The sequence below is a fragment of the Apostichopus japonicus genome, chromosome 9 (genome assembly GCF_037975245.1).
Source record: "Apostichopus japonicus isolate 1M-3 chromosome 9, ASM3797524v1, whole genome shotgun sequence".
In the NCBI taxonomy this organism is placed as follows: Eukaryota; Metazoa; Echinodermata; class Holothuroidea; order Aspidochirotida; family Stichopodidae; genus Apostichopus; species Apostichopus japonicus.
The window spans coordinates 24,479,503-24,489,350 of NC_092569.1; the positions used below are offsets into that span (position 1 = coordinate 24,479,503).

General features: G+C 38.3%; 1 protein-coding gene across 8 annotated transcripts in view; it reads left to right on the forward strand.

Moving 5' to 3' along the window:
- LOC139973273 (cell adhesion molecule CEACAM5-like) overlaps positions 1–9,848 on the forward strand; it is a 178,505-nt gene that overhangs the window by 24,608 nt on the left and 144,049 nt on the right. The gene's annotated exons all lie outside the window — the stretch shown is intronic.

Genomic DNA, 9,848 nt, shown 5'->3' on the forward strand with positions numbered 1-9,848 from the left:
GAAGGGGCGTGTCTAGCAAGGTTTACGTTCAACGCTATATCGCACTCAAAGCTTCCTATCTTACAAGCTTCGTTTACGATGTTACCATACTTCGTTGAATGGAGGTGTAGAACTAACGTGTACTATGTACGTAAACATACTTCAGAGTCAAAAGGGTATTGCAACTAGGTCACGCACTCCTTAGAACTGATTTTACTGTAATTTGAGAATAATTCCAGACGCAGAAAATGGCAGAGAATTTTGTTGTCATATTATGGATTTGAAATAAGTATTGGAAAAAATATAAGTACTAGAATTATAACTTGCCTATGAAGTCACTGTGATTCACGTTGCAGTCATTGCCAAATTGAAAATTCTAGTTTAGAACACGTGTGGAGAAAGGGGGGATCTATTTACTTGAACCCCAATGTGTTTCTATGGGATGAGTCATATTGCGTTCCTAGACCTAGTGTTTTACCATGGCATGTATATAGATACGCGCACGATGGTTTTACACACTTTGTACATCTTTGTGTATACACTACGAACAATGTTATGCGGCGTCAAATCTCGCCGCCGAGAAAAGTTAAGTACACGCTTGGGTACTACGATGTTTTGCGCCCTTTATGATAATTTCTACGAACTCTACTGGGAGAACAAATTTACGTCCATCACCACCCTTCAGCGAGATGTAGCTTATTTTATGTTTGTTGTGTAGTGATGAGATGTGTAAGAGATGTGCTCTTTGTAAGTTACAAATACCGCCTCAATTAAGCTTCGATCATCCTTAATTATGCGCACCAAAAAAAAAATAGCTGATTCATTCAGCAATAAAATCTCACTTATAAAAAACTTGACAAACGTTTGGTATTCAGAAAAGGAATATGCGATTTAACGACGAACCACTGCTTAATATTCAGTTATATCGAAGCTATATATTGTTGTGTAATTTACCGGTCGATGACCACTTTCTATTTTTCAGGGTGCAGATGGCTGCTGTTTTCTTTATGTTTATTATGATATTCCTTCGTCCTTAAATAATAAATGCTGTCCACTTCTTTTCATTTGTGGAGAAAAAACGGAAGCTGCAAATTTGTAATATCCGTGTTGTCTGCGTTACCATATTTTAAAGAGAGTGAAGACTCGCGCACAAAGAAACGTCTGATGCTGGTAATCTGACCTAGTTTCGAATGAGGTGTAACAGAAATGTTAGACACCACCATCGATCCCAGATAATGCACACACAGCTTCCTACCGTCGGTAATTAGACACTAGTGTGCAGTCAATATATGCAGCTACGGTCGATACCCACAACACATGTGTTCATAGCAGCGCTGGACATCTCAGGTCCAGATAAAGATAACAAGGTATCACGTTTCATTACTGTCTGTATTTTATAGCGACAAGAAGAAAAATTCACTTGCAAGCAACTGAAAGTTTTTTTCTTCAGAGGGCGACACGCGATTTGGGCGAGTCTTCAATGCCTTTAAGAAGGCGACCAAGAACTGGCTTTAAAAAGTTTACTTTAATTTCTCATCCTGAAGTATCCTACATTAAAGCAACAACTTTTCAATGGCAACGTTAAAAGTAAATTCGCCTTGTTTGCAACTGTATACATCATCACCTCATATTAACCAAGGAAACGAAGCCGTACCGTACTAATGAATTCAGGAAAGAGCAATAAACATCCAGGTTGTCATTTGCTCAGTGGTGTCTTTTTCTTTCAAGCTCGGTAAAATTTTCAGTCTAATAAAAGAGAACATCTTTTGTGACCTGTTATCAATCATAATCTAGTCTTTTGTGGCTTGCATGTTGAAGAGCATGAATGGAAGTACATGTGGTGAGAAAATTGGGTCAATTGAGGCAATTTTAGACCACTTTAGGCCTCCCGGGAGCAGCGTAGGAAATTTGTTTACCACTGAGTGAAGAGGTTTGTTTACAAGTGACGAAAACTTCCGGCTCGGATAGCAAAAAATCTACATGGTCATGGTACGAAAAATTGATGGTGCCATGAAAGGCCAACTTGTCAGCTATCCGGTGATGGGTAGCGTTTAGCTAGTGAAAACTTCTATCTAGACTTAAAGACCACATTACTTTTGTGATTTAGTGTGTAAGTCAATGGGGCTTTTAATGGGCGTATGCTACCTTATGTGTATCGTGATGTCGCACAGAATTCACTGTGGTATATACGTTCCCAGCCTGGGTACTGATATTATTGTTAAAATTATATACGTATTGAGGATTTCCAATACAGAGCACAATGAAAGGAGTACAGCAAGTTTCGGGGTTGCCAGATTGTCATCCCATCTAAATCCAAAAATAATGACCCTTGTGTGGCACAGAATGTAATGTAGAATTCTCTAACAGTTTTATAAACATGTATCACAACCAGGGGTGTGTTTTGTCTGATTTTGACCCTGTCAGCCGAGGCATACCAGGAGTAGATGGTAATCTGGTTAAGATCTTTTGGTCATGGAATATTTTGAATGACTTCGATACCATTAATTCAGTACGCACCAAACAATGATAAATGTATGTTTAATGTAGGGCTACCTGAAAGGGATGCAGTGGCTTTAAAGTAGGATTTGACATTAAACTTAGATAAATAAAACAAATTGTTTCAATGTAACACCAATAACAACGAATATAGTTATGAAGGTAATATGTACTATCAGGTGAAGCCATGGCAACTACTGCTTGCAAGAATATCTTTTTGTGAAACCTTTTTGCAGTCGCTTTCTCTTTTCTCTATTTTTCTTACCAAGCTAAGGGTTAACGTTGGGTTGAAAGTGATCAATCAAAGTTTTACTCACCGAAAATCATGAATGTATATGTAATTTATAAATTATAAAATTATTAAATTATAAACAAGGCTCGAATACACTCCCCCACCCCCCCCCCAACCGTCCTATTTTTATTTACGATCAATATTTCATAAACCTCAGGATTAGAAGGAATAAGGTGGGGATTTAGGGGCTTTTCTTTTCTAACAGTATGTACACATGTCATGAGTGGGTGAAATGCGTTTCTCAAGCTGCGCACGCGCCGGTTACATATACATGTATTATATTGAGTTCAAATCACGTTCAATCATTTTTCTATATTTCGTTTAAATGCATGACGCTGCATCAAGTATACCGTGAGCAAAGTTTAACCAAGCACATACAGTCGTGTAGAAACCACAGTGTACGCTAAAGCTGTACAGTTGCAAGCCTTTCTACGCGTTGTACGATACAGGTAAAATTATGTTTTAGTAGCGATCTTATAATTAATTGCTAATTCAACTTTTCTAAAGATCCAATTCGTTCTTCGAGCTCTCATTCTCTCTAACTAGGAAAACGCCTACTACTGAATTGTACATGCATTGATTTACTGCTATTAATGGAACATTACAATGAGGCAAACAAAGTCTAAAAGTTTGAATCTACTTCTTTAGTAGCGGTTTATTTCTTCCCCGGCTGGAAGCAAAATATCCCCCGACTGGAACCATTTTCTCTAGGCAGACGATGTGAGGTAAGGGCCCTCCCCGTTGAGTACGCTACTGGTCATAACAGGGATCTATGAGTGAGACCAGGGGGCTGGAACATGGTTTTCTGTAACCATTGAAACATTTATCTATATTACGTGGTTTGGGTTGACATGTTTTGGAATTGTGGTTACTTGGTTTCTCGAAACCGAAGTTTTATTACTTGGACTACATATTTACGAGTCATATACTGTAACTGCATTGAGGCTTCTTCTATAGGCTGCATACCAACAAACCCAGTATGATGATATAAAAACAACATGGTTATGTGAATTGATGCCAATGTGTTTACATGGAGAACGAACGAAGGTCTCGCATCGACTGCACTCTTTTCAGCGAAAGAGTGAGAACTCCCTATATTTAATGTACTCCCGACAGTTAATGTATGAGAGAAAAAGAGCCCTACATATTATGCAGTGAAAGCACTCACCATTCTACAGTTAAATTGACAAGTTCACTCTTTGATTTTGGTAAATTGTAATCATTCTGAACAATTTTTAAACAATAGATGTCTACTAAAATAAGATTATTAAAGAATCACTTTAGTCACATAATACAGTTTAATATACTGCAGACCTTTACAACAACAAAACTGCACTAAATAGTCTCACATGAATAGCATTTCATGACAGTTAAAAGATATAATACAGAACTCAGTGATAAGCCATAATACTGTATGTCTTCAAATAACTTGTTTACATTTAAACATAACTATATAGAGTTCAGAGCAAAATGTCCAGATGGGATTTTCGACCAAACGTGTTACATGATTTGTAAAGGTGTCTTGTTTTTGCTCTTGGCACCGCAATAAAGTTCTTATAAAATGGTTACCTAGGCTAGCTCTCTTGTGAAAAGTCCAAATAATGATAAATATGGTAATTTACTATCTCACCAGACGACCATCTGTAGCAATTATAGCTCCTACATTAGAACATCTCAGCAAACTCACACAACTTTACAAACAAAATAAAAACATGTCTTTACTGTTGATAAAAGTTATGCATTAAAAGCCTGCATAAAAAATAATTCTCCTTAGATAGTCAATCATGTCGTATGATTTTACTTTACAATGAGCTATGTTTCTCAAGAATTAAGTATTTTTCACTTAAAAAAAAAAAAAAAAAAAAAATCGTTTTTTTTCTCGATCATCTACAGATGATGACGTACACATTAAAGTCAGACCTTTGGTTTTTACGTAATTGAGGTGTTTTCGCTTGTAACTGTCCTCTGCATATTAATGGACACGGAAGTAACACCTGGCGACCCTATGAGGGTGCTGATTGAGGGTGGTGATAGACACTGTAAGTCGAAGATAGCAACAACAAAAAAGGATTTCATTTTGCTCTTTGTGGTGTGTAAATAATGTGTTTTGATAAATCTATAATGTGTGGGGTAGAAGGAACAACTTGCCAGCCATACATTGATCATTGATGACTACACTTGCATTTCGGAGAATTTTAACTTGGTAAGTTCTTTAAATCTGTCCGATTTCCTTTTCTTGTGATTGATGTAGCAATTTAATGTAATGTACTTAAATACTTAACGTCTTTTAGTAATATAGGACTGTTAAGTCTAGATATACACTGTAGCAAATGCGATGAAACTTACCACTTTTTTCAGAGGGTCAGGGGATTCTTGAACAAAATCTTCAGATGTTAATCTTACATTATGCAAAATGCTTCTTCTCTCCATACATTTGTATCATGATCCATGGGTAATGTTCATTTAGTCGTTTCGGTAATGTGTGCTCAGAGGTTTAGGTTTTTTAGATCAAAGATCGCTTAGCATATGAGCCACTACACCATTGGTGTTCAGACTAGAAAGTTGAGTTTGGTGGAGGGCATGTCTGAAGAGTGTTTATGTATTATGCTTACATCATATTGATTCTGTAGAAATCCGTTAGCACACAAATAATCCTAGCAATATCGTTAACATAAAAATTACTTAGAGTAATCTGGTCTTCCAACTCTTTTCCATAAGCCTTTTTGGGTATCCAAAATGTAAGATGTCTTTGTAGCTTATTTCCAGGGAGCAGAACATTTTTAAATATTGCTGACGCACATGTCACTACATGCATAATCGTTGTCTCTTGTATTTATTTCCAGAAAAGAGAGGAAAAACTAACTGGAACCTTGTGATACCAAATTGGGAGGATGCTGTAACGTTGGGGTCATTCCGTGTCAAATCACAAATGGTTGTTGCTGCACCCTCTCCAAAATTCCCAAATTTATTGTATGATCAGAACACTATGAAATAAGCATATTCTTAAAATTTCAGTTGCATTGCTTTACAATTAACCGATTTATCACACTTTGTAATTCCGCAATTTGTCGCCACCGTGCATGTTGGCATTTTCTTGACATTTGGGGTCTCATTTCTCAGCAATTAAACATCCTGCTATCTTTCTTCTACAGATGCATATAGAGTCTATCCCATAGAACAGGAATATAAAAAAGTAGGCTTCAAAAATATTGTCTTGTCTTATAGGAGCCATGGTTCCGTAACATATTTGGGTTGGACTGGTCTAACGGTCCTGTTGCTTTATTAGGCTTCTCTTTTACCAATACCAGATCAGACCCTTTCAGTTTGAATTTTCCTCCTAAGCTTTCGAGGCTCAAACGTTCACTGGGTGTCTGGTCACAGAGGGACCTTATTCCAATTGGTAAAGTTACCATTGTTAAAGCCTCCGGGCTTTCACAGTTGGTTTATCTCTTCCAGATTGGTACTATCAGTTCAGGTGGACTAAAAGTCACACATACTAATAATTTTATTCAAAGTCTTAAGTGTACCTGGGTAAACAGAAATAATGAAAGTAGCGATAACTACTGGAAACTGTTTTTCGATTTTCATTTGAAAAAGTACGGAAATCCCTACTGTTTAAATGTAATTATAAAATAAACGACGTTCATATTAGAAATGCATTTATTTATGATGTCTGCCATGCATGGTCATTGCACTCTTTTATTAAGCCTAATTCCAACTATGGTCAACAAATAATTTGGAACATTTCGTTTATTAAAGTTAACAATAAGATGGCATTTTACAACTCAATGTTCCAAAAAGGGATTAGGCAGTGCATCTGTTTGGCAATGACAATCGTCCATTGTCCAGTAACAAGTCCCAAAACCTTTTATATAATTGAAGAACAGCAAATCCTCATGGATACTCATTCGGTGGTAAGGGCCGTAGTTGCCTCTTTGGGGTTTATTATGCTTGTAACCTAGAATCCCCAGAAGGAGCCAGAGACACATACACTTTCATCCACAAATTCCTTATGGGTATAACTGACAGACAGAAAACACAACGAAAGATTATTTCCTTTGTTGAGAAAATAAGAAAGTAACATTTACTATCCTTTTGAGGACAAACCATATATCCAGTATTGGTTATAGGAGCCCACAGTATTTGATTTACACATACCACTATTTTCATATGATGGTATTATGCTAACAGAAACGTTTCCATTTAATAGTATTATTGTTCAGTATTTATTTAACTTTATCGATTAAATCTTTAATAGTTATGAAATAGTTACTTGCAGTTGATTCTGTCAAAACTCCTTACAAAAAGTAATGGTAAGACAGTGTTGGGTTAATTTTTGTCACCAGTGACTGAAAGGCAAAAAGCAATGCTAAGGTTCAAAGGTTCTGCAGTTGTCATCCAGGATCGACAGGATTCCATCAAGGAAGCCATGCGTCATCTCTTCAACAGTGATATTTACACTCTTCTTGATTCTGATCCCACAGTTATTTTCTCCCAGCAGATAAAACAGACCATCACTGATATGTACCAGCGGAACCAGATCTCTAAGAAGGCTGTTTCTTTCCTTTCTCCCACAGACTGTAAGGCAGCCAGGTTTTATTTCCTGCCCAAAATTCACAAGCCTGGTAACCCTGGTAGGCCTATCATCTCAGGCAATGGGTCCCCCACCGAGAAGATATCCTTCTTTGTGGACCACTTCATCAAACCTCTTGTTCCTCAGATTAATTCTTATATCCATGACACTCCAGATTTCCTCAGGAAACTTGAAGATACCAGAACCAAATCCCCAGTACAGCCATCATCGGTACTTTCGACGTCACTTCTCTTTACACTAACATCCCACATGCTGAAGGTATCGCAGCCACGTGTGCAACCCTGTCTAAGAAGGTCCACCCTTGTCCACCCATCTCTGACATCAAAGTTCTCATGCAACAAGTTCTCACCAAAAACAAGTTCACGTTCATGGACAAGCATTGCCTTCAAAGACACGGGACTGCCATGGGAACCAGGATGGCTCCTTCCTATGCATGCCTGTTTATGTCTAGCCTTGAAGAACGCATGCTCAGTACAGCTCCCTGCCGTCCCCTTATCTGGTGGCGCTACATTGATGACATCGTCTTCGTTTGGATGAGGATAGCCTGCTCACCTTCATCAATCACATCAATTCTTTCCACAGCATCATCAAATTCATCTCTGATTACTCTCACCAACAGGTTAACTTTTTCGATGTGACTGTTCGCAAGGAACACGGTTCTCTCTCTACAGACTTATACACCAAGCCCACAGACACACACCAGTATCCCCATTCTTCAAGCTGCCATCACCGTTACTGCAAGTCTGGAATTGCCTACAGTCAAGCACTTCGTCTTCGTCGCATTTGCTCTAACAATTCCTCTTTCATTCGCCATACAGATGCTTTGGAAAAACACCTTACTGCAACGGGCATAGTGCCAGAAGGGTGCGTGAAGCCATTCAGAGAGTCCGTTCCCTTTCCAGATCATCTGCTTTGGCAGTGAAGGACAAAAAGGGACGAGATTGTCATCTATCTGATCTCTTGTAGAGTTTGCGGCATCCAGTATGTTGGCGAAACCAAAACCACCATGAAGAAGCGATTCTACGGTCACAGATCCACAGTCAACACCATGAAGACTGAGACCCCAGTTGGAGAACATTTTAACCTTCCCAACCATACCATTAACGACATGTCCCTACAGGGGATTGAATCCTTAGGTAGCCGCCCTGACCTAGTACGAATCAGCAGAGAGAGGTTCTGGATGCAACGCCGTCGCACCATTCAACCTCATGGGCTGAACATTCAGGAAGGACATGACTAACTTTTCTTCTGTCCCCCCACTCCTTCTCCCCTTGTTCCCTCCCCCCCTTTTTTAACTCTTTCTCCCACAGCTCTCTTCCCCCTCCTTTTTTCTCCACACCTTTCTGTCTTTGTCTCTCTCCAGTTTATTCCCTACCCTGTCCCCTTAATCCTCTCTTTGTCCCTCCACTGTTTATCTCCTACCTCTTCTCTTTCCCTGTTGCTTTCTTCTCACCATCCATTGTCTACTTATAATCCTCTTTCATCTATCTCATTGTGTTCACTGTGCTCATTAACCTGTCTGTTTTCTGTGCGTGTTTTTGTCCCTTCTGTTACTGTACTTGTCATTCAGCCTCTGAAGAAGATTCTGCTAGGATCGAAACGTCAGGCCAACTTATTTTTACACATTATTTTACATGTTTGTTATATTATTCAGTATTATTGAAGCACGGTGAAGCATGGTGGGCTCCCCTCCCTTATTGCAATTTCATTATTGTTTAATGCCTTGTTATGTTTAGGTTGTCCCCATGCATTTTATCTCTGCAATTTAAGATTTTAAAAATGTTTACATGTTAGTTTGATTACCCCCCCCCCCCATTTTTTAATGTCTTATTATGTTTAGTTTGTCCCGGTGCATTTTATCTCTGCAATTTGGGGGTTAAAATGTTTACATATTAGTTTTATTATTCAATATTATTTAAGCATGGTGGGTTACCCCACCCTTATTTCAATTTGTTTTGTTTGTTTTTCAATGGAGGGTACCTACATGTAAAAGTGTGTTTTCTTTGCAACTGTTTAAGAAAAAGAAATGTTTTATCCCCCTGAACTTTTATGCGAGCCTCAGTCTCATCCCAGAAGGATGGATGGTTGAGCCCCACCCAATAAGGAAGATATGTAGGTCTATTATTAAATTCGTCTTTTAGAGTACAGCTATGGTCAACTAACATTTGGGGGCCAAATAGTGAGCTATAAGCCCATGCCCCACCCCCCCCCCCCCCACCCCACACGCCATTTTTTTAAGTCTTGTTATGTTTAGGAATTTTACCCGTGCAATTAAAAACATATTTTTTTCACTGTGAATAAAATATATCGTTCCATCCAATTCCTGGCTCCACTCTCAGATTTATGTCAGCATTTTGTATTTAAAATTCATGAAGTTTTGTTTGAACAGTTGTTGGCAATAAACAATGGTTTTCCATCAATAGAAGGAAAATACATTCCTCTATTTTGATGTAATTAATAGCTGTGTTTTGGGGGAAATCTGAAGTT